The 12,592-nt window shown below is 40.4% G+C and overlaps 1 protein-coding gene across 1 annotated transcript in view; it reads left to right on the top strand.

Annotated features, from left to right (window-relative positions):
- Positions 1-418: 418 nt before the first annotated feature.
- Positions 419-12,592, top strand: part of LOC127628069 (mitogen-activated protein kinase 9-like) — a 32,811-nt gene continuing 20,637 nt past the window's right edge. The window contains exon 1 of the mRNA XM_052104746.1: positions 419-694. The gene's annotated coding sequence lies outside the window, so the exon portion shown is untranslated. The remainder of the gene's footprint in view (positions 695-12,592) is intronic.

Below are 12,592 nucleotides of genomic sequence, written 5' to 3'. Positions count from 1 at the left end.
AAGTTGATGTGTTAAACATTAAAAAGGGTCAAATTGACACATAAGACCAAGGGACTGTTAAAATTCTAAATATTAACGCAATTCATCATTCTAGACTGCTGCATTTTTTTTTATGTGGTTTAGTCTTCTTACCACGTTAAAAAAATTAATGTTGGCTTTTTGCTTGCAATAATATTTATTTAGTTAAAATATGCATAGGCCTACCACAGTTTTATAATGAATGAAGCACGTATCATATATATTGTTATAATTATTTATTTTTTCCAGTGTATGAAAGAAGGGAATGTCATTGTTTTAGACACATCCAATCACAATTTAACAGACCAACATGGTATATTTTTAATCCTACCGCAGAATCCGCACTTCCTGCTAATTTCAGCCTGCATCAAAAGTTACAATTTGACCTGTCGAGTACGCCATTACGTCATCCCTGCCCAGCGCGAGAGAGAGACGTCCAAAAAATTACTGTCCCACCACCAACCTACGCCCTTGCAGTCATGCCACTGACAGACGTGCAACAGTTTGGATAATATTGTCAAACCTCTTAAAAAGAGAGGCCAATTCACAAATCGTCAATTTAGCCGACGGCGATTAATGCGGATGCGATAAACGCCGACACTTCCGCGGTTCGGAGGATCTGTTTGCTGGCGTATGTATGGGAGTGAACCGGGGAAAGCAAGGAGAAGAAGAGGAGGTAAGCGGGCAGCGAGCTAGCGAAAATTCATTCACATCTGGCAGTCCTATTGCTCGCTTTTAATATGTTTAATGGTAATACGAAAAGTGACTTTAAATCGTGTGCGTGCGCTCGTGTTGTTGTGTGGCAGTTTGCCGGGAGTTTGACATGGAGTTAGCGCGCGACACATCTGCAGTGGCAGAGTTCTGGCCTCCCGTTGGATCAGGCCGAAACATGCATGACTTACGGTCCAGCGAAAAGCCCTTTAACTTGTATATTTTAAATAAAATAAAGCGACGACATGTTGTTATGTCATACAAGAGAATAATATTTCTATGGCTTGGCCGTAGTTAGCTGTTTTACTGGAGATGACTAGCTTGCTGCCCTACTGGAGACGACTAGCTTGCTGCCCGTGGAATGCACGCTACCTAGTAGCAGCAGCAGCAACCTGCCCTCACTTGAAAAATGTGGTGGTGGTGCACTGTGGACATATTTATTGAATTCTAATTGAATTGTTTTCAAAGGCACAGGTATCTATGACAGTATATTATCTATGACTGTGACAGTTATCATATGAGAAATGCATGAAAACTAGAGTGTGTTGTTGACATACTCAGTTAAGAGAACACTATTAACAAAACCTTCTGATGCATGAATTAAGTCACAAAGGAACACATTTCTTAATATAATTTTTTTTTTTATATACCATAAGTCCATTTCCCAAATAAATGTTGTAATTTCAGAGAGTTAAAACATCTGTCCACTGCAATAAAACAATGGTAATCATTCCAGAGGTTCATATAAAAAACTTTGTAAAAGGGAATCATCCATGAGGGTTTGGATGTAACATCAACCTGAATGGTTAAAAATGTATTTTAAAGATCTGTCCACTGTAGTGGACACCATGCATTATGGGGTTAATTATATTTTTGGACTGCAGTTTTCCTCTGTGTTACAATACATAGTCAAAATACTTATGTTTTGTCCAACTGTATTAAAGACTCCATGAAAGTGTTTAGTTTACTTCAAAGCCATTAGCCAATGTGATTTGAATCTTGCTATTACTAAGTAGATTGTACTAGCGGGAGGGGCTTTCTCATTCTAGAGAGGATTTGATTGGACAGAATTAGCGAGTGCAGTATGAGTCATCAATATAATAATTTTTCTGTTTTAGACCATAACGTTTTATTCCTTTTAAATTTAGCCTTATTAATCAGCATGTTATGAGCCTTTAATGATAAACAAATCGATTTCTGTTTTAATTTTGTGAAATTAATCCGATGTCATCATCTCTGGCATGGATGACAAGTTTGTAGCCTAGTCTTTCTCACTTTACTGAAAATATAAAAATTATCTATTCAGACTTTAAAATGTTCTAAATGTTCTCTCGGGGGGTAAACCTGAACCCCCATACAGTATCATTCCTCAGTCACAATGGCTTCTATTCCCATACCTGGGTGTATGAATTAACAAAAAATTTAAATAAATTGAATACTGACATTATGTTTCAAAACAAACAGATGATATTTTAACATTCATATCCAACTGCACTGGTTTGATAATCTCTATTTAAAATTTTGGTAAAAGATCCCTCAGACACCACTGTTTGGCTGTCTCTGGGCCCCCCCATGCAGTTTTGAATGGACCATTTTGGCTGTTTAGGGTTTTTTTCTTCTTCTGCCAACTTTGAAAAACAAATGTGAATGTGAATATTGTGATAAATATCGATATTGAACAATATGAAAAAGAATATTGTGATAATATATTTGGCCATATCGCCCAGCCCTACTGTAAATGTTAATATCTGTTAATTTTGTCAACATTCAGCAGTACACAGTCATATATATATATATATATATATATATATATATATATTTTGCTTTAAAGCTACAGACATGTAGATTTCATGGATTTTTAACCAGTCTTAGCAGTCAGTCACAGTTCTCAGAATAACAGGCAGAGACACATATGCTGTTACATGTGCTGCTGGTTTTGGATCTACGGTACTGAGTCTTTGTCTAATCTTGTCAATGTCTATTTCATTTTGTCTGGATCATATCTCATACCGTCCTCCCTGAATCCCATTTGCCACATTTGTTGGGATGTAGCTGTAATGGCTAGAGATGCGCTGAAAATGTCTGCATTCTTCTCTCCTGTAAGGGGAACCGTGTCCCTAAAACTGCTCTCGGGCAAAGATAAAATTCAGGCGAGTGGTCCTGTTGGGTGCAGCATGTTAAAATGGGCCAGGCCATTTTAACTGTGATTTAGCACAGCATGGCCTAGCAGCATGATTGTAATTCAGGCTGGGCACAAGCTGACTCATACTACAGAGAGTGGTTTGAGTGTTTGGGGAGGGAAAGCAAGATGGAGAAATTTTCTAGCATAATTTTTTGCTGAAGCTTTTCCCTCTCATGCAGCTTCAAAAAGATATGAGTGGCCACCAAAATGCTTAGTACTTAGTAATTCCTCCTGGTGGCGTGGTTGCTCACCTCAATCCAGGTGGCAGAGGTCAAGTCTCAGTTGCCTCCACATCTTATCACGTGGCTCTTTGTGCATGACACAGTGGAGACTCCGTATGTGAAGGCTCATGTTACTCTGCGATCCACGTACAACTTACCACATGCCCCATTGAGAGCGAGAACCACTAATTGCTTCCACGAGGAGGTTACCCCATGTGACTCCACACTCCCTAGCAACCGGGCCAATTTGTTTGCTTAGGAGACCTGCCTGGAGTCACTCAGCACGCCCTGGATTCAAACTCGCGACTCCAGGAGTAGTAGTAAGCGTCAATACTCGCTGAGCTACCCAGGCCCCCTCAAAGCATACTGTTTTGACCACAAGTGAATATGAATGTGTTAGACGCATGCGTACTTCCAATGCTTTGTGAAACTCTTATAGTAAGTCAACAGTAAGGTTGACGGCGACAGTGCGGACAGACGAGGACAGGGCTGGGCGATATGGCAAAAAAATATAAAAAATCTTGATTTTTATCAAACTTATGGATGATTTACTTTCCACAATTAGATTTTTTTTACTTTTAAATGTACTTCATCATGATTCAAATTGTATGTTCTTTATTAGAATGCAAGGTAATCTGGTTGGAGAAATCCAAGTTCTTTTCATAGGAAAAAAAGGTGTGCAAGATCAATGATCAAGCAAAATAGTCCAGTTATGCTTTTCATAGCAAATCTCTTTAAACCCCATTCACTTATCAAAAAAATAAAAATAATTATAATGTAAGCTATAAACAGTTAATTTCCAAATTCCAAGCAAGGCTTGACATTAACACACCCACCTGCCAAATGCAGGTAGAAATAAGCAATGGTGGGTAACTCCTAGGGCTGGGCGATATGGCAAAATATATTATCACAATATTTTTTCCCATATTGATCTATCGATATTTGTTACGATATATAATTTAATAATGCTGCCCGTTTGAAAAGTATACTGATAATGATGCCTGAAGAAACCAGAAGGTTCAATAGTTCTTGAACTATATAGTTTATTAACATAAATAACAATGCAAACATTTAACTGTGCGAACATGTATTGGTTGAGAATATATTTTGTTATAAAAGAATATTGATAAACTTTAAATCTAAATGTTAACATTTTAATTTTAGCAAACATGCTTTATCTGCCTTGACAAAACAATGCAAGTTAGCTTGCCTTGTAACTGATTATAAAATATAAAACTAAAAGCTGTGACTACAGTACTATCACATCAAATTTCTTTGGCAGGGCAGCAAACATTTAAAAATGTTTGTAGAGGTACAACCAAGACAACAAATGTAAACAAGTGAACCACAAAGTCCCTGGCAGATTTAAGTACTTAACTGTCAGATAAATAAAATAGTAATTGTGTACTGGTTTTAAATATCTCAAATGTTTTAGAGTAGAAATCTGAGTAAAAAGTGCAAAACGTAAGCATTGTAAACCAGTCACTATGCTACACCTTTTAGGTAGTGCTCATCATATGTAACCCTAATTACCCTATTATAGGTTTTTTGCCAGAAAGACTAGTCTGTCCACAGCATCTGGTTTTAAAGCTGCCCTGTGGCAGGTCACAATATTGCCACCAGTGCTAAAAGCACGCTACATGGGCTCGCATTTTCATACTCTCGGTGTGGTCGCTGGGATGGTACCTTTACAGGTGACCGAAAAGGTTTGTTGTGTTTCCCGTCTTGGTTATCACCGACCGACGGCATATTTTGCAGACCGTCTTTATTTGCGCGTCGTCGCTTTTCAGATATCCAAACCACTTCCATATAATTGACGTCTTGTTACCTTTTTTGTCAACAATTTCCTCAGCTTTGGAAGATAGTTCGAGTTCACTTTCACCGTCGCTTTCGTGTTCGTCGTTTCCACTAATTTCTTCTTTACATTCACTTTCTTCATTGCCGGTAGCTCAAACAGTGCTCTGCTAACAAATGGGCGTGTACTTAGACGCACAAGCCAAAATCTACGTTCTGACTGGCTGTTGTCCGTTTATTTCTGCTTTGTAATAGGCTGTTAGGTCTATCCATATCGAGTAAACATGTCAAAAGTTCATCATCGTAGTCTAAATAAATATTATCGCGATGCCATATCGAGATCGTTTTATCGCCCAGCCCTAGTAACTCCGTCACCCTTACTAGCCACTTTGGTGGGTGGCCATAAATGTAATTGGATTCTTCCCATTTTCAGCACTTTATTTTTCAGCACTCCCAAACAATTTTAGGAGTGGAACTCTGTACAAGCCTAGAGTGGCTTCGTTCCCTCCTTGCATTGTTCTGTACTTGTACTAAACATGCTAAACAAATAAACTAAACTAAACTAAATATGCTTCTCATATCTGACGCACATCTCCATGAGGCAAATTAAGCGTGCTTTTGCGCAAACCACCACAGCCAGTGTGATAAACGTTATAAATTCTACCTATTATTTTTTATTAATGATAATAATTCTGTCATCATTCACTCACCTTTATCTTCATTCCAAACCTGTTGGACTGACTTTGGGCGGCTGTGGCTCAGTTGGAAGAGGAGCGGGTCGGCCACAAATCGCAGGGTTGGTGGTTCGAATCCCGGCCCACACTTCTCCACATGCCGAAGTGTCCTTGGGCACGACACTGCAGGCTAGCGCCTTGCATGGCAGCTCTGCTGCCATTGGTGTATGAATGTGTGTGTGTGTGTGAATGAGCCGCAGTGTAAAGCGCTTTGAATACCGTTAAGGTTAAAATGGCGTCATATAAGTGCAGACCATTTTACCAATTACTTTCTTCCATGAATGAAAAAAAGATGAATGTATTTTTCCATTCAATGAAAGTGAATGGTGACTGAGTTTAATCTACTTAACATCTTCTTGTACTCCATGGAATTATTAACTGTGAAAGTTGTAACTAAAGTTTCTAAACATGTTTAGACTCTTGTTTTAGAAAGATTATCTACATTAGCCTAACTTCAGCAATGAGTAGCTATCCATGGTCTGGTCTGTGGTTATGACCTTTTTTTATTACAAATGCCACTGTTAAACAATGGAAGAAAAATGGTAAAATTTCATTAAGGCAAGTACTATTTAAAAAGGATAAAGGGGTTAAAAGGGGTTAAAATCTGGACCTCCATGGGCAAATGGACAATTTATTGACAAATTTTCCTCTTGTTCTCTCTTACTCCTGTTCTAACTGGTCATGTATACCTTCAGATTTTCTAAAGATTACTTAAATCCTTAGGCCTGTGTCCTCCTAAACTCATATCATTCTTGTTCAAATAAAATGACCAAACAAATGCATGCAGTTACAGTCTCCAGTTACGTTTATCACTTTTTGTGGGTCTGTATATTTTAGCATGTGAAAATGCTGAGTGGCTAGTGATTTGAAATACCACTACTTTCAGTGCCCAGTGAGCCAAAAGTTAATGTTAAAGGGGACCTATTATACAAAATTCACTTTTACATGGTGTTTGAACATAAAGTGTGTTGGCAGTGTGTACACAACCACCCTACAATGCTAAAAATCCACCCAGTCCTTTTTTTTTTTTTTATCCCCATTAATCATAAGCACTGTCTCAGAACAAGCCGTTTGCAGATTCTGTATAAAGTGATGTCAGTTTGTACAGGCCCTGCCCATGACTGTTGACGGACACTGCCGACAGACATGTTTGTGTGTGTTGTTTCATTATAGTACTTCACGAAAGTTGTAAGTGTGGGTGAGTGGCTCATCCATTGTTGTAAAACTGCTGAAATACCTCTACAACAATGTGGCCGGGTCGTGATTATACACACCTGGTCCCTTATCAGGCTAATCAAGCCTCCGAAAGGGATAAAGGCCGACAGCGAAGGATTGTGCGGGAGAGAGAGATAGTTGACGGACGTGTCCGTCATGTGTGTTTGTGTCTCCTGTTTTAAGTTTCTCATTAAAATATTATTTATATTGAAAAGCCGGTTCTCGCCGCCTCCTTTCCATTGACTTCTTTACACTGGTGCCGAAATCCGGGAAGGAGGAGGGATATGCCGTAGTAGAGTTCTCGCCACTACCGTCCACCTAAATGGAGCAGCTGCGGCCATCTGCCAGGGGATGAGGAGCCCAGCCGCCTGGAAGCAGACGACTGCCGCCGACCGCGAGGGGAGAAAGGGCTCCTAACCGACCACCTGGAGCGGTCAGAGCCACTGCCAGGGGCAGAGGAGTCCCCTACCAGCCGCTGAAACGCGGTGGGGTCTGAGACCGCCGACCGCGAGCGGGGAAGGGCTCACTGCCGACCGCCTGCAGCTGACCCCTTCTGTTCCCCAAGTACGTGGCGGGGCGTTCTGTCAGCCAGGGGCTGGAGGTCTGCCTCCGATCTGCCCAGAGAGGTGCGGCTGTCGTCTGTTAGAGGGTGGAGGAGCGGCCGAGGAACAAGCTACGGCGTATCGGAGAACTGGCAAGGTTTTTTTTTTTTTAACTCCCTCTTTCACTGCCGCTCCACGTTGGCCTTTTCCCCCTCATTTAAATTTTACAGTGTTTTTGGGGGTACTACACTGTTACAGGAAGTACCCCCCCCCCCCATTTAATTATTTCTGTTTGCCTCCCCTTGTCCACTCCCTCGTCCAGGTAGACGGGGATGACCTGCCGGCAGACGGGGCAAAAGGCACGCCTCTCCCCAGGGAAAGAGGGGGGGGGGGGTGTACGTCATGCCGGGGGCTCCCCTGCCTGAGAGAACGAGGGAGGAATGTGGCAGGGCGGAGGGCAGGGCCGGGTCGTGATTATACACACCCGGTCCCTTATCAGGCTAATCAAGCCTCCGAGAGGGATAAAAGCCGACTGCGGAGGATTGTGCGGGAGAGAGAGAGATAGTTTACGGACATGTCCGTCGTGTGTTTATGTCTTCTGTTTTAAGTTTCTCATTCAAATATTATTTATATTGAAAAGCCTGTTCTCGCCTCCTCCTTTCCATTGACTTCTTTACATACAAATAAATACATTTATCAAATAACCATTCGGAAACGTCCTGGTTCATTCTCAAAGTTGTTACTTCTGACAGAGTCTCTCCGTCATCAGTGTTTGACTCCGGTTCAAACATATAGGGCTGAACACCACTATTTTCACTGTCAGTCATATTGCTTATGATTAGGGCTGGGACAACGCGTCGACGGCATTGATGACGTCGACGCAAAAAATACGTTGATTCGTTGGATCCAAAACAAAGATGGCGGCGCCGGCGAGGAGTAGTAACACGAGTGGCTCCTCAGACTATCAGAAGTGCAAGGCGGCATGCACTCGTTCCTCTAAAGTATGGGAATTCTTTAATTTAAAAGGAAACAATTCCGTGATATGTCGTCTTTGCAAAATGGAGATGGCCTTCCATTCTAGCACCACGGCAATGCACCAGCATCTGAAGAGGCGCCACCCGGTTGCAGCTGCAGATGACAGAGCACCGTAAGTTTTTTTTCAACTCCCCACATTGCACTCGATGTTGGAGTAGGCTATAATACGTTGTCGACACCTAAAGTTTTCGCTTATAGCTATTAATAATGCGCTTATAGCTATGAATGAATGTCGTGAAAAATACATAGAGGACACTGACAACGCGCTGACAGACAGGACCAAGCCGGTAACATTTAATAAAGTCTCAACTTTCAAATTTGGTCATTCAAAGAAAATTAAACCATAAATAGGCCTACTTTTTTGTGGCTCTTTAATGTGTCGTGACAGATTGCCTCAGTTAAAGCTGCTCGTGAACTGATCATCTTTTCCTTGGTTAATTTATAGCATCAAATAGGCTAAACATGAATGTAGCCTACATCAGAAGGACTGTCGTTTTATCCGCGGAAAGATGTCAGTACAGTAGCCTACAATCCATTATTCAAATTCAAATCCACCAACGTTAATCTTCTCTCTCCTGACTACTTTGTCGGACAAAAATGGCGTATTATGATTGATTGATCAGATCGCCAGTCAATCAAACTCCCGGCAAATGTTTTTTTTTTTACATTTTATACACCCCCACCCCCGATGAAACCGGTATTACCGGTGTTGTCACAAGTCGATTAATCGAATCGAATCGGACTGAAAAAAATGAATCATTAGATTAATCGATGCATTGAAAAAATAAATCGCTAGATTAATTGTTTAAAAAATAATCGTTTATCCCTACTTATGATGTTTAGTTATCCGAAGCAGAGCTATATCCCTATACGGAGCGGGGCGCATCAGCTCATTTGCATTTAAAGACACACACAAAAACTGTTGCAAAGTCCACATATTGATGGAATTTATGGAGCACTGACTTGAGATTCATATGGTTAAAATCTCCGGCGACAATAAATAGTCCGTCAGGGTGAGCGTTCTGAAGTTCGCTGATAGCCCCATACAGTTCACAGAGCGCTGGGGGGAATGTAAACTCCGGTTATAATAACAGTGGTGAATTCCCGTGGTAAATAAAAAGGTCTGCATCTAACAGTCACAAGCTCCTCCAGCGATGAGCAGTAACTAGAGACTAGCATAGTTATTGCACCATTCCGTGTTGATGTAAACACACAAGCCAATTTTAATAACGGCATGTCCACTAATTTAATGGCGTGTATACATATATTTGTGTCAAAGATTTATATTTATGTGTCTAACTTTATCTGCAAAAAACTGTAAATTTCAATGTACATATTTAAATAATTAAAATAAATTATGATATACACATTTATTTTACATTCTTTGAGACAGTATAAAGTATAAAGCTAATATAATTATGATTATATTTTAATGTTTGTTTATGTATATTTATTGGGGGGGGAAATCGATATCGATGATAAACTTTTGAGTAATTTTTTATATTTAGCCTATGTTCTACATCTAGACGATCAGATCAGGTACATCTCAGTTCAGCAAAGTGGCATAAATATGCACAACTAGCTAACTGAATCACAGTCATGGAATCAGCCGGTTGGGGAGGATTAGCTGGCTAGCGGCTACATAGCCCTGCTGTAATGGAAACCGGTAATGATGCTCAGTAGCCACTAATAATGACATCATTGTGTGCCAAATAAGACAGCACTGACAGTGTAATACAGCTATCAACTGAACACAACAGCAACTCCAACATCAACACCACTGCTGTTTATTTATGTACTGTTTAGTTAAATGTTTTTTCATGATCCATGGTACTGTCACAAGCAAGAAAGTGCTGCTGCTTCGTGTGATGTTTATTGGTGGTTGGCAATCCAGTTTATGGTGCATTACCGCCACCTACTGAGCTGGAGTGTGGAGCGTCACTTTCAAGTTTGGCAAAGTAAATTTAGTTAAAAAGAGGTCACACACCTTATGTAGGATTAAAACCTAAACTGTTTGTACTTTAAATGTAGATTACACTCTGGATGTTACTTGTAAACAAACAAGTTATGTTTAGATTGTTTACAGGCAAGGATGCAGAATGAATTTCCTACCCCATTAATGGTGTGAAATGTACACTGATCATTCACTTTATTAGGAAGACCTGTACACCTACTTATTCATGCGATTTATCTAATCAGCCAATCGTGTGGCAACAGTGCAATGCATAAAATCATGCAGATACAGGTCAGGAGCTTCAGTTAATGTTCACATCAAATATCAGAATGGGGAAAATAAAGGGTGTACCTTATAAAGGTAAGTGTATATTGTAATAAATATAAACGTCAAACGATCATAAAATCATAATATGATCACAAAAAATCATAATATTTTTGGCCATATCACCCAGCTGTTAATCACAGAAAACTGTGATTAATTAGTTAAAATGTTTTAATCTTTTCACAGCCCTAAAACAAATAAAATATTTAATACTCACTAATCTGTGTATTACTGTACGAACAGAGGTACTTCATTACATGTAAGATATATGCCATTTTGAGACATCTTGCAGTACAATAAATACAGTGAGGAAAATAAGTATTTGAACACCCTGCTATCTTGCAAGTTCTCCCACTTGGAAATCATGGAGGGGTCTGAAATTGTCATCGTAGGTGCATGTCCACTGTGAGAGACATAATCTAAAAAAAAAAAAAAATCCAGAAATCACAATGTATGATTTTTTAACTATTTATTTGTATGATACAGCTGCAAATAAGTATTTGAACACCTGTCTATCAGCTAGAATTCTGACCCTCAAAGACCTGTTAGTCTGCCTTTTAAAATGTCCACCTCCACTCAGTTTATTATCCTAAATTAGATGCACCTGTTTGAGGTCGTTAGCTGCATAAAGACACCTGTCCACCCCATACAATCAGTAAGAATCCAACTACTAACATGGCCAAGACCAAAGAGCTGTCCAAATACACTAGAGACAAAATTGTATACCTCCACAAGGCTGGAAAGGGCTACGGGGAAATTGCCAAGCAGCTTGGTGAAAAAAGGTCCACTGTTGGAGCAATCATTAGAAAATGGAAGAAGCTAAACATGACTGTCAATCTCCCTCGGACTGGGGCTCCATGCAAGATCTCACCTCGTGGGGTCTCAATGATCCTAAGAAAGGTGAGAAATCAGCCCAGAACTACACGGGAGGAGCTGGTCAATGAACTGAAAAGAGCTGGGACCACCGTTTCCAAGGTTACTGTTGGTAATACACTAAGACGTCATGGTTTTAAATCATGCATGGCACGGAAGGTTCCCCTGCTTAAACCAGCACATGTCAAGGCCCATCTTAATTTTGCCAATGACCATTTGGATGATCCAGAGGAGTCATGGGAGAAAGTCATGTGGTCAGATGAGACCAAAATAGAACTTTTTGGTTATAATTCCACTAACCGTGTTTGGAGGAAGAAGAATGATGAGTACCATCCCAAGAACACCATCCCTACTGTGAAGCATGGGGGTGGTAGCATCATGCTTTGGGGGTGTTTTTCTGCACATGGGACAGGGCTGACTGCACTGTATTAAGGAGAGGATGACCGGGGCCATGTATTGCGAGATTTTGGGGAACAACCTCCTTCCCTCAGTTAGAGCATTGAAGATGGGTCGAGGCTGGGTCTTCCAACATGACAATGACCCGAAGCACACAGCCAGGATAACCAAGGAGTGGCACTGTAAGAAGCATATCAAGGTTCTGGCGTGGCCTAGCCAGTCTCCAGACCTAAACCCAATAGAGAATCTTTGGAGGGAGCTCAAACTCTGTGTTTCTCAGCGACAGCCCAGAAACCTGACTGATCTAGAGAAGATCTGTGTGGAGGAGTGGGCCAAAATCCCTCCTGCAGTGTGTGCAAACCTGGTGAAAAACTACAGGAAACGTTTGACCTCTGTAATTGCAAACAAAGGCTACTGTACCAAATATTAACATTGATTTTCTCAGGTGTTCAAATACTTATTTGCAGCTGTATCATACAAATAAATAGTTAAAAAATCATACATTGTGATTTCTGGATTTTTTTTTTTTTAGATTATGTCTCTCACAGTGGACATGCACCTACGATTACAATTTCAGACCGCTCCATGATTTT

This window comes from Xyrauchen texanus, chromosome 34 (assembly GCF_025860055.1).
Source record: "Xyrauchen texanus isolate HMW12.3.18 chromosome 34, RBS_HiC_50CHRs, whole genome shotgun sequence".
Classification (NCBI taxonomy): domain Eukaryota; kingdom Metazoa; phylum Chordata; class Actinopteri; order Cypriniformes; family Catostomidae; genus Xyrauchen; species Xyrauchen texanus.
This window is presented reverse-complemented; position numbering and strand designations above follow the sequence as displayed.